This window comes from Schistocerca piceifrons, chromosome 3 (genome assembly GCF_021461385.2).
Source record: "Schistocerca piceifrons isolate TAMUIC-IGC-003096 chromosome 3, iqSchPice1.1, whole genome shotgun sequence".
Taxonomy (NCBI): Eukaryota; Metazoa; Arthropoda; class Insecta; order Orthoptera; family Acrididae; genus Schistocerca; species Schistocerca piceifrons.
Window position 1 is genome coordinate 17,692,334 of NC_060140.1, and position 13,316 is coordinate 17,705,649.

A 13,316-nucleotide genomic window follows, 5' to 3' on the forward strand; every position below is an offset into this window, starting at 1 on the left:
TTTAGTCGGCATTACGCCTATAGTATTAAATCAAGACGCAATTTCTGTGTTTCATTGTCAATGTGAAGGTCCAAGGGATAGAGTAAAGCTAAAGTGGTACATCGGAATCTAATACTGAGCTCCCAGGAAACGCTCCAAGAAACCACAAACAATAGTATGATTTACTTTGCTTGTACTTAAGTCGGCATTGTGCATTTTGGATTAAATCCCGACGCAATTTCTGTGTTTCATCATCAAAGTGAAGGTCCAATGGAAAGAGTAAAGCTGTAGTAGTGCATCGGAATCTAATACTGATCTCGCAGGAAATTCTCAAAGCAAACTTGTAACAATGATAAGATGTACTCTTCTTGTACTTAAGTCGATATTGGCCCAATTGTATTAAATCCCGACGCAATTTCTGTGTTTCATCGTCAATGTGAAGGTCGTAGGGATAGGGTAAAGCTGCAGTAGTGCATCGGAATCTAATACTGACATCCCAGGAAACGCTCAAAGTAAACCACAAACAATGAGAAGGTTCACTGTTCTTGTACTTATGTCAGCATTGTGCCTTTTGTATTAAATACTGACGCATTTTCTGTGTTTCCTCGTGAATGTGAAGGTTAAAGGGATAGAGTAAAGCTGCTGTAGTGCATCGGAATCTAATACTGATCACCCTGAAAAGACCAAAGCAAACAACAATCATTGTGAAGATTTACTCTTCTTGTACTTAAGTCGGCATTGTGCCTTTTGTACTAATCCCGACGCAATTTCTGTGTTTCATCGTCAATGTGAAGGTCCAAGGGATAGAGTAAATTTGCAGTAAAGCATCGGAAACTAATACTGATTTCCCAGCATACGCTCAAAGCAAACCACAAACAATGAGAAGATTTACTCTTCCTGAACTTAATTCGGCATTGTGCATTTTGTATTAAATCCCGACGAAATTTCTGTGTTTCATCGTCAATGTGAAGGTCCTAGGGATAGAGTAAAGCTACAGTTGTGCATCGGAATCTAATACTGATCTCCCAAGAAACGCTCCAATAAACCACAGAAACTAGGAAGATTTACTCTCCTTGTACGTAAGTCGGCATTTTGCATTTTGCATTAAATCCCGACGCAGTTTCTGTGTTTCATCATCAAGGTGAAGGTCCAAGGGATAGAGTAAAGCTGTAGCAGTGCATCGGAATCTAATACTGATCTCGCAGGAAACTCTCAAAGCAAACTAGTAACAATGATAGGATGTACTCTTCTCGTACTTAAGTCGATATTGGGCCTTTTGTATTAAATCCCAACGCAATTTCTGTGTTTCATCGTCAATGCGAAGGTCCAAAGGATAGAGTAAAGCGGCCGTAGCGCATAGAAATCTAATACTGATCTCCCAGGAAACGCACAAAGCAAACCATAAACAATGAGAAGATTTATCATTCTTGTACTTACGTCGGCATTGTGCCTTTTGTATTACATCCCGACGCAATTTCTGTGTTTCATCGTCAAAGTAAGGGTCCAAGGGATAGAGAAAACCAGCATTAGTGCATCGGAATCTAATACTGATCTGCCAGGAAACGCTCAAAGCAAAGCACAAACAATGAGAAGGATTACTCTTCTTGTACTTAAGTCAACATTGTGCAATTTGTATTAAATCCCAACGCAATTTTTGTGTTTCATCGTCAATGTGCTGGTCCAAGGTATAGAGTTAATCTGCAGTAGTGCTTCGGAATCTAAAACTGAACTCCGAGGAAACGCTCAAAGAAACCTCAAACAATGTGAAGATTTACTCTCCTTGTACTTATGTCGGCATTATGCCTTTTGTATTAAATCCCGACGCAATTTCTGTGTTTCATCGTCAATGTGGAGGTCCAAGGGATAGAGTAAAGCTACAGTTGAGCATCGGAATCTAATACTGATCTCCCAGGAAACGTTCCAAGAAACCAAAGCAATAGGAAGATTTACTCTTCTTGTACCTAAGTCGGCAATGTGCCTTTTGCATTAAATCCCGACGCAATTTCTTTGTTTCATCGTCAATGTGAAGGTCCAGGGGATAGAGTAAAGCCGCAGTAGTGTATCGGAATCTAATACTGATATCCCAGGAAACGCACAAAGCAAACCACAAACCATAAGAAGATTTACTCATCTTGTACTAAAGTCGGCATTGTGCGTTTTGCATTAAATCACGACGCAATTTCTGTGTTTCATCGTCAATGTGAAGGTACAAGAGATAGAGTAAAGCTGCAGTAGTGCATCGGAATCTAATACTGATCTAACAGGAAACGCTCAAAGCAAACCACAAATAATGAGAAGTTTTACTCTTCTTGTTCTTAAGTCGGCTTTCTGCCTTTTGTATTAAATCCCGACGCAATTTCTGTGTTTCATCGTCAATGTGCAGGTCCAAGGGATAGAGTTATTCTGCAGTAGTGCATCGGAATCTAATACTGATGTCCCAGGAAACGCTCAAAGCAAACCACAAACTATGAGAAGATTTGCTCTTCTTGTACTTAAGTCGGCATTGTGCCTCTTGTATTAAATCACGACGCTATTTCGGTGTTTCATCGCCAATTTGAAGGTCCGATAGATAGAGTAAAGCTGCTGTAGTGCATCGGAATATAATACTGATCTCCCAGGAAATGCTCAAAGCCAACCTGAAACAATGAGAAGATTTACTCTTCTTGTACTTAAGTCAGCATTGTGCCTTTTGTATTAAATCCCGAAGCAATTTCTGTGTTTCATAGTCAATGTGAAGGTATAAAGGACAGAGTAAAGGGGCTGTAGTGCATCGAAATCTAATACTGATCTCCCAGGAAACGCAGAAAGCAAACCACTAAGAATCAGAAGATTAACCCTTGTTCTGCTAATGTCGGCATTGTCCCTTTTGTGTTAAATCCCGACGCAACCTCTGTGTTTCATCGTCAAAGTAAAGGTCCAAGGGATTTAGAAAACCTGCTGTAGTGCATCGGAATCTAATACAGATCTCCCAGGAAACGCTCAAAACAAACCACAAACAATGAGATTAACAACTCTTCTTGTACTTAAGTCAGCATTGTGCCGTTAGTATTAAATCCCAACGCAATTTCTGTGATACATCGTCAATTTGCAGGTCCAAGGGATAGAGTAAAGCTACAGTTGTGTATCGGAATCTAATACTGATCTCCCAGGAAACGATCCAACAAACCACAGACAATAGGAAGAATAACTATCCTTGTACTTAAGTCGGCATTGTGCATGTTGCAGTAAATCCCGAAGCAATTTCTGTGTTTCATCATCAAAGTGAAGGTCCAAGGGATAGAGTAAAGCTGCAGCAGTGCATCGGAATCTAATACTGATCTCCCAGGAAACTCTCAAAGCAAACTAGTAACAATGATAAGATGTACTCTTCTTGTACTTAAGTCGATATTGGGCCCTTTGTATTAAATAACGACGCAATTTCTGTGTTTCATCGTCAATGTGAAGGTCGTAGGGATAGGGTAAAGCTGCAGTAGTGCATCGGAATCTAATACTGTCTTCCCAGGAAACGCTCAAAGCAAACCACAAACAATGAGAAGATTTACTGTTCTTGTACTTAAGTCAGCCTTGTGCCTTTTGTATTTAATACCGACGCAATTTCTGTTATTCATCGTCAATGGTAAGGTCCAAGGGATAGAGTAAAGCTGCAGTAGAGCAACAAAATCTAACACTGATCTCCCAGGAAACGCTCAAAGCAAACCACAAACAATGAGAAGATTTACTCTTCTTGTACTTAAGTCGGCAATGTGCCTTTAGTATTAATTCCTGACGCAGTTTCTGTGTCTCATCGTCAATGAGCAGGTCCAAGGGATAGAGTTAATCTGCGGTAGTGCATCGGAATCTAATACTGATCTCCAAGGAAACGCTCAATGCAAACCACAAACTATGAGAAGATCTACTCTTCTTTTACTTAAGTCGGCGTTGTACCTATTGTATTAAATCCCGACGCAATTTCTGTATTTCATTGTCAATTTGGAGGTCCAAGGGATAGAGTGAAGCTGCAGTAGTGCATCGGAATATAATACTGATCTCAAAGGAAACGCCCAAAGCAAACCTGAAACAATGAGAAAATTTACTCTTCTTGTACTTAAGTCGTCATTGTGCCTTTTGTACTAAGTCCCGACGCCATTTTCGTGTTTCATCGTCAATGTGAAGGTCAAGGGATAGAGTAAAGTTGCAGTAAAGCATCGGAAACTAATACTGATTTCCCAGCATACGCTCAAAGCGAACCACAAACAATGAGAAGATTTACTCTTCCTGTACTTAAGTCGGCATTGTGCCTTCTTTATTAAATACCGACGCAATTTCTGTGTTTCATCGTCAATGTGAAGGTCCTAGTGATAGAGTAAAGCTACAGTTGTGCAACGGAATCTAATACTGATCTCCCAGGAAACTTTCCAAGAAACCACAGAAACCAGGAAGATTTACTCTCCTTGTACTTAAGTCGGCATTGTGCTTTTGTATTAATCCCGACGCAAATTCTGTGTTTCATCGTCAATGTGAAGGTCCAATGGATAGAGTAAGGCTGCAGTAGTGCATCGGAATCTAATAGTGATCTCCCAGGAAACGCACAAAGCAAACCACAAACAATGAGATGATTTACCCCTCTTGTACTTAAGTCGGCATTGTGCCTTTTGTATTACATCCCGACGCCATTTCTGTGTTTCATCGTTAAAGCAAGGGTTCAAGGGATAGAGAAAACCAGCATTAGAGCATCGGAATCTAATACTGATCTCCCAGGAAACGCTCAAAGCAAAGCACAAACAATGAGAAGAATCACTCTTCTTGTACTTAAGTCAACATTGTGCCTTTTGTATTAAATCCCGACGCAATTTTGGTGTTTCATCGTCAATGTGCAGGTCCAAGGTATAGAGTTAATCTGCAGTAGAGCATCGGAATCTAAAACTGAACTCCGAGGAAACGCTCAAAGAAACCTCAAACAATGTGAAGACTTTCTCTTCTTGTACTTATGTCGGCATTATGCCTTTTGTATTAAATCCCGACGCAATTTCTGTGTTTCATAGTCAATGTGAAGGTCTAAATTACAGAGTAAAGGGGCAGTAGTGCATCGGAATCTAATACAGATGTCCCAGGAAACGCTCAAAGGAAACCACAAACAATGAGAAGATTTTCTCTTCTTGTACTTTAGTCGGCAATATGCATTTTGTATTCAATCCCGACGCAAATTCTGTGTTTCTTTGTCAATGAGAAGGTCCAGGGGATAGAATAAGGCTAAAGTTGTGCATCGGAATCTAATACTGGGCTCCCAGGAAACGCTCCAAGAAACCACAAACAATAGGATGAGTTACTCTTCTATTACTTAAGTCGGCATTGTGCGTTTTGTGTTAAATCCCGACGCAATTCCTGTGTTTCATCGTCAATGTGAAGGTCCAAGGGATAGAGTAAGGCTGCAGTAGTGCATCGCAATCTAATGCAGATCTCCCAGGAAACGCTCAAAGCAAACCACAAACAATGAGATGAATCACTCTTCTTGTACTTAAGTCAGCATTGTGCCGTTAGTATTAAATCCCGACGCTATTTCTGTGATTCATCGTCAATTTGCAGGTCCAAGGGATAGAGTAAAGCTACAGTTGTGTATCGGAATCTAATACTGATCTCCCAGGAAACGATCCAAGAAACCACAGACAATAGGAAGAATAACTCTCCTTGTACTTATGTCGGCATTGTGCATGTTGCAGTAAATCCCGAAGCAATTTCTGTGTTTCATCATCAAAGTGAAGATCCAAGGGATAGAGTAAAGCTGCAGCAGCGCATCGGAATCTAATACTGATCTCCCAGGAAACTCTCAAAGCAAACTAGTAACAATGATAAGATGTACTCTTCTTGTACTTAAGTCGATATTGGGCCCTTTGTATTAAATAACGACGCAATTTCTGTGTTTCATCGTCAATGTGAAGGTCGTAGGGATAGGGTAAAGCTGCAGTAGTGCATCGGAATCTAATACTGTCTTCCCAGGAAACGCTCAAAGCAAACCACAAACAATGAGAAGATTTACTGTTCTTGTACTTAAGTCAGCATTGTGCCTTTTGTATTTAATACCGACGCAATTTCTGTTATTCATCGTCAATGGTAAGGTCCAAGGGATAGAGTAAAGCTGCAGTAGAGCAACAAAATCCAACACTGATCTCCCAGGAAACGCTCAAAGCAAACCACAAACAATGAGAAGATTTACTCTTCTTGTACTTAAGTCGGCAATGTGCCTTTAGTATTAATTCCTGACGCAGTTTCTGTGTCTCATCGTCAATGAGCAGGTCCAAGGGATAGAGTTAATCTGCGGTAGTGCATCGGAATCTAATACTGATCTCCAAGGAAACGCTCAATGCAAACCACAAACTATGAGAAGATTTACTCTTCTTTTACTTAAGTCGGCGTTGTACCTATTGTATTAAATCCCGACGCAATTTCTGTATTTCATCGTCAATTTGGAGGTCCAAGGGATAGAGTGAAGCTGCAGTAGTGCATCGGAATATAATACTGATCTCAAAGGAAACGCCCAAAGCAAACCTGAAACAATGAGAAAATTTACTCTTCTTGTACTTAAGTCGTCATTGTGCCTTTTGTACTAAGTCCCGACGCCATTTTCGTGTTTCATCGTCAATGTGAAGGTCAAGGGATAGAGTAAAGTTGCAGTAAAGCATCGGAAACTAATACTGATTTCCCAGCATACGCTCAAAGCGAACCACAAACAATGAGAAGATTTACTCTTCCTGTACTTAAGTCGGCATTGTTCCTTCTTTATTAAATACCGACGCAATTTCTGTGTTTCATCGTCAATGTGAAGGTCCTAGTGATAGAGTAAAGCTACAGTTGTGCAACGGAATCTAATACTGATCTCCCAGGAAACTTTCCAAGAAACCACAGAAACTAGGAAGATTTACTCTCCTTGTACTTAAGTCGGCATTGTGCTTTTGTATTAATCCCGACGCAAATTCTGTGTTTCATCGTCAATGTGAAGGTCCAATGGATAGAGTAAGGCTGCTGTAGTGCATCGGAATCTAATAGTGATCTCCCAGGAAACGCACAAAGCAAACCACAAACAATGAGATGATTTACCCCTCTTGTACTTAAGTCGGCATTGTGCCTTTTGTATTACATCCCAACGCCATTTCTGTGTTTCATCGCCAAAGCAAGGGTCCAAGGGATAGAGAAAACCAGCATTAGAGCATCGGAATCTAATACTGATCTCCCAGGAAACGCTCAAAGCAAAGCACAAACAATGAGAAGAATCACTCTTCTTGTACTTAAGTCAACATTGTGCCTTTTGTATTAAATCCCGACGCAATTTTGGTGTTTCATCGTCAATGTGCAGGTCCAAGGTATAGAGTTAATCTGCAGTAGAGCATCGGAAACTAAAACTGAACTCCGAGGAAACGCTCAAAGAAACCTCAAACAATGTGAAGACTTTCTCTTCTTGTACTTATGTCGGCATTATGGCTTTTGTATTAAATCCCGACGCAATTTCTGTGTTTCATAGTCAATGTGACGGTCTAAATTACAGAGTAAAGGGGCAGTAGTGCATCGGAATCTAATACAGATCTCCCAGGAAACGCTCAAAGGAAACCACAAACAATGAGAAGACTTTCTCTTCTTGTACTTATGTCGGCAATATGCATTTTGTATTCAATCCCGACGCAAATTCTGTGTTTCTTTGTCAATGAGAAGGTCCAGGGGATAGAATAAGGCTAAAGTTGTGCATCGGAATCTAATACTGGGCTCCCAGGAAACGCTCCAAGAAACCACAAACAATAGGATGAGTTACTCTTCTATTACTTAAGTCGGCATTGTGCGTTTTGTGTTAAATCCCGACGCAATTCCTGTGTTTCATCGTCAATGTGAAGGTCCAAGGGATAGAGTAAGGCTGCAGTAGTGCATTGCAATCTAATACTGACATCCCAGGAAACGCTCAAAACAAACCACAAACAATAAGAAGATTCACTGTTCTTGTACTTATGTCAGCATTGTGCCTTTTGTATTAATTACCGACGCAATTTCTGTGTTTCATCGTCAATGTGAAGGTCCAAGGGATAGAGTAAAGCTGCTGTAGTGCATCGGAATCTAATACTGATCACCCTGAAGCGTCCAAAGCTAACCACAATCAATGTGTAGATTTACTCTTTTTGTACGTAAGTCGGCATTGTGCTTTTGTATTAATGCCGACGCAAATTCTGTGTTTCATCGTCTATGTGAAGGTCCAATGGATAGAGTAAGGCTGCAGTAGTGCATCGGAATCTAATACTGATCTCCCAGGAAACGCACAAAGCAAACCACAAACAATGAGATGATTTACCCTTCTTGTACTTAAGTCGGCATTGTGCCTTTTGTATTAAATCCCGACGCAATTTTTGTGTTTCATCGTCAATGTGCAGGTCCAAGGTATAGAGTTAATCTGCATTAGTGCATCGGATTCTAAAACTCAACCCCGAGGAAACGCTCAAAGGAACCTCAAACAATGTGAAGACTTTCTCTTCTTGTACTTATGTCGGCATTTAGCTTTTGTATTAAATCCCGACGCAATTTCTGTGTTTCATCGTCAATGTGAAGGTCCAAGAGATAAAGTAAAGCTACAGTTGAGCGTCGGAATCTAATACTGATCTCCCAGGAAACGTTCCAAGAAACCAAAGCAATAGGAAGATTTACTCTTCTTGTACTTAAGTCGGCAATGTGCCATTTGCATTCAATCCCGACGCAATATCTGTGTTTCATCGTCAATGTGAAGGTCCAAGGGTTAGAGTAAAGCCGCAGTAGTGTATCGGAATCTAATACTGATATCCCAGGAAACGCTCAAAGCAAAGCACTAACAATAAGAAGATTTATTCATCTTGTACTAAAGTCGGCATTGTGCGTTTTGCATTAAATCCCGACGCAATTTCTGTGTTTCATCGTCAATGTAAAGGTCCTAGGGATAGAGTAAAGCTACAGTTGTGCATCGGAATCTAATACTGATCTCCCAGGAAACGCTCCAAGAAACCACAGAAACTAGGAAGATTTACTGTCCTTGTACTTAAGTCGGCATTGTGCATTTTGCATCAAATCCCGACGCAATTTCTGTGTTTCATCATCAAAGTGAAGGTCCAAGGGATAGAGTACAGCTGTAGCAGTGCATAGGTATCTAATACTGATCTCGCAGGAAACTCTCAAAACAAACTAGTAACAATGATAAGATGTACTCTTCTTGTACTTAAGTAGATATTGGGCCTTTTGTATTAAATCCCGACGCAATCTCTGTGTTTCACAGTAAATGTGAAAGTCTAAAGGACAGAGTAAAGCGGCAGTAGTGCATCGAAATCTAATACTGATCTCCCAGGAAACGCAGAAAGCCAACCACTAAGAATGAGAAGATTTACCCTTGTTGTGCTAATGTCGGCATTGTCTCTTTTGTATTAAATCCCGACGCAACCTCTGTGTTTCATCGTCAAAGTAATGGACCAAGGGATAGAGAAAACACGCTGTAGTGCATCGGAATTTAATACTGATCTCCCAGGAAACGCTCAAAGCAAACTAGAAACGATGAGAAGATTTACTCTTCTTGTTCTTAAGTCGTAATTGTGCCTTTTGTATTAAATCCCGACGCAATTTCTGTTATTCATCGTCAATGATAAGGTCCAAGGGATAGAGTAAAGCTGCAGTAGAGAAGCGGAATCTAATATTGATCTCACAGAAAACGCGCAAAGCAAGCCCCAAACAATGAGAAGATTTACTCTTCTTGTACTTAAGTCGGCATGTGCCTTTTGTATTAAATCCCGACGCAATTTCTGTGTTTCATCGTCAATTTGAACGTCCAATGGATAGAGTAAAGCTGCAGTAGTGCATCGGAATATAATACTGATCTCCCAGGAAATGCTCAAAGCAAACCACAAACAATGAGAAGATTTACTCTTCCTGTAGTTAAGTCGGCATTGTGCCCTTTGTATTAAATCGCGACGCAATTCCTGTGTTTCATCGTCAATGTGAAGGTCCTAGGGATAGAGTAAAGCTGCTGTAGTGAATCGGAATCTAATACTGATCTCCCAGGAAATGCTCAAAGCAAACTACAAACAATGAGAAGATTTACTTTTCTTGTACTTAAGTCGGCATTGTGCCTTATGTATTAAATCCCGACGAAATTACTGTGTTTCATCGTCAATGAGAAGGTCCAAGGGATGGAATAAAGCTGCAGTCGTGCTTGAGAATCTAATACTTATCTGGGAGGAAACGTTTAAAGGAAACCACAAACAATGAGAAGATTTTCTCTTCTTGCACTTTAGTCGGCATTATGCCTTTTGTATTAAATCCCGACGCAATTTCTGTGTTTCATTGTCAATGTAAAAGTCCAAGGTATAGAGTAAAGCTACATGTGTGCATCGGAATCTAATACTGATCTCCCAGGAAACACTCCAAGAAACCACAAAAAATTGGAAGATTTACTCTTCTTGTACTTAAGTCGGCATTGTGCCTTTTGTATTAAATCCCGACGAAATCTCTGTGTTTCATCGCAATGTGATGGTCCAAAGGATAGAGTAAAGCTGCAGTAGTGCATCGGAATCTAATACTGATCTCCCAGGAAACGCACAAAGCAAACCACAAACAATGAGAACATTTTCCCTTCTTGTACTTAAGTCGGCATTGTGCTTTTTGTATAACATCCCGACGCAATTTCTGTGTTTCATCGTCAAAGTAAGTGTCCTAGGGATAGAGAAAACCAGCAATAGTGCATCGGAATCGAATACTGATTCCCCAGGAAACGCTCAAAGCAAAACACAAACAATAAGAAGTATTACTCTGCTTGTTCTTAAGTCAACATTGTGCCTTTTGTATTAAATCCTGACTCAGTTTCTGTGTTTCATCGTCAGTGAGCAGGTCCAAGGGATAGAATTAATCTGCATTAGTGCATCGGAATCTAATACCGATCCCCCAGGAAACGCTCAAAGCAAACCACAAACACAGAGAAGAATTACTCTTCCTGTACTTAAGTTGGCATTGTGCACTTTGTATTAAATCGCGACACAATTTCTGTGTTTCATCGTCAATGTGAAGGTCCTAGGGATAGAGTAAAGCTGCTGTAGTGAATCGAAATCTAATCCTGATCTACCAGGAAACGCTCAAAGCAAACCACAAACAATGAAAAGATTTACTCTTCTTGTACTTAAGTCGGCATTGTGCCTTATGTATTAAATCCCGACAAAATTACTGTGTTTCATCGTCAATGTGAAGGTCCAAGGGATAGAGTAAAGCTGCAGTAGTGCATTGGAATCTAATACTGATCTCCCAGGAAACGCTCAATCAAACCACAAACAATGAGAAGATTTACCCTTCTTGTACTTAAGTTGGCATTGTGCCTTTTGTATTACATCCCGACGTAATTTCTGTGTTTCATCGTTAAAGTAAGGGTCCAAGGGATAGAGAAAACCTCCATTAGTGCATCGGAATCTAATACTGATCTCCGAGGCAACGCTCAAAGGAAACCTCAAACAATGAGAAGATTTTCTCTTCTTGTACTTAAGTGAGCATTATGCCTTTTTACTAAATCCCGACGCAATTTCTGTGTTTCATCGTCAATGTGAAGGTCCAAGGAATAAAGTTACAGTTGGGCATCGGAATCTAATACTGATCTCCCAGGAAACGCTCCAAGAAACCACAGACAATAGGAAGATTTACTCTTCCTGTACTTAAGTCGGCATTGTGCATTTTGCATTAAATCCTGACGAAATTTCTGTGATTCATCATCAAAGTGAAGGTCCAAGGGATACAGTAAAGCTGCAGTAGTGCATCTGAATCTAATACTGATCTCACATAAGACTCTCAAAGCAAACTAGTAACAATGATAAGATGTACTCTTCTTGTACTTATGCCGATATTGAGCGACTTGTATTAAATCCTGACGCAATTTCTGTGTTTCATCGTCAATGTGAAGGTCGTAGGGATAGGGTAAAGCTACAGTAGTACATCGGAATATAATACTGAGCTCCCAGGAAACGCTCAAAACAAACCACAAACATTGAGAGGATTTACTCTTCTTCTACTTAAGTCGGCATTGTGCCTTTTGTATTGAATCGGGACAAGATTACTGTGTTTCATCGTCAATGTGAAGGTCCATGGGATAGAATAAAGCTGCAGTAGTGCGTCGGAATCTAATACTGATCTCGCAGGAAACTCTCAAAGCAAATTAGTAACAATGATAAGATGTATCTTTTTGTACTTAAGTCGATATTGGGCCTTTTGTATTAAATGCCGACGCAATTTCTGTGTTTCATCGTCAATGTGAAGGTCGTAGGGATAGGGTAAAGCTGCAGTAGTACATCGGAATCTAATACTGACATCTCAGGAAACGCTCAAAGCAAACCACAAACAATGAGAAGATTCACTGTTCTTGTACTTATGTCAGCATTGTGCCTTTTGTATTTAATCCCGACGCAATTTCTGAGTTTCATCGTCAATGTGAAGGTCCAAGGGATAGAGTAAAGCTACAGTTGAGCATCGGAATCTAATACTGATCTCCCACGAAACGCTCCAAGAAACCAAAACAATAGGAAGATTTACTCTTCTTGTACTTAAGTCGGCAATGTGCCTTTTGCATTAAATCCCGACGCAATTTCTGTGTTTCATCGTCAATGTGAAGGTCAAAGGAATAGAGTACCTCCGCAGTAGTGTATCGGAATCTAATACTGATATCCCAGGAAACGCTCAAAGTAAACCACAAACAATAAGAAGATTTACTCATCTTGTACTAAAGTCGGCATTGTGCGTTTTGCATTAAATCCCGACGCAATTTCTGTGTTTCATCGTCAATGTGAAGGTCCAAGGGATAGAGTAAAGCTGCAGTAGTGCATCGGAATCTAATACTGATCCCCCAGAAAACGCCCAAAGCAAACCACAAACATTGAGAAGATTTACTCTTCTTGATCTTAAGTCGGCAATGTGCCTTTTGTATTAATCCCGACGCAAATTCTGTGTTTCATCGTCAATGTGAAGGTCCGAGGGATAGAGTAAGGCTGCTGTAGTGCATCGGAATCTAATACTGATCTCCCAAGAAACGCACAAAGCAAACTACAAACAATGAGAAGGTTTACCCTTCTTGTACTTAAGTCGGCATTGTGCCTTTTGTATTACATCCCGGCGCAATTTCTGTGTTTCATCGTCAAAGTAAGGGTCCTAGGGATAGAGAAAACCAGCATTAGTGCATCGGAATCTAATACTGATCTCCCAGGAAACGCTCAAAGGAAACCTCAAACAATGAAAAGATTTACCCTTCTTGTACTTAAGTCGGCATTATGCCTTTTGTATTAAATCCCGACGCAATTTCTGTGTTTCACTGTCAATGTGAAGGTGCAAGGGATAGAGTA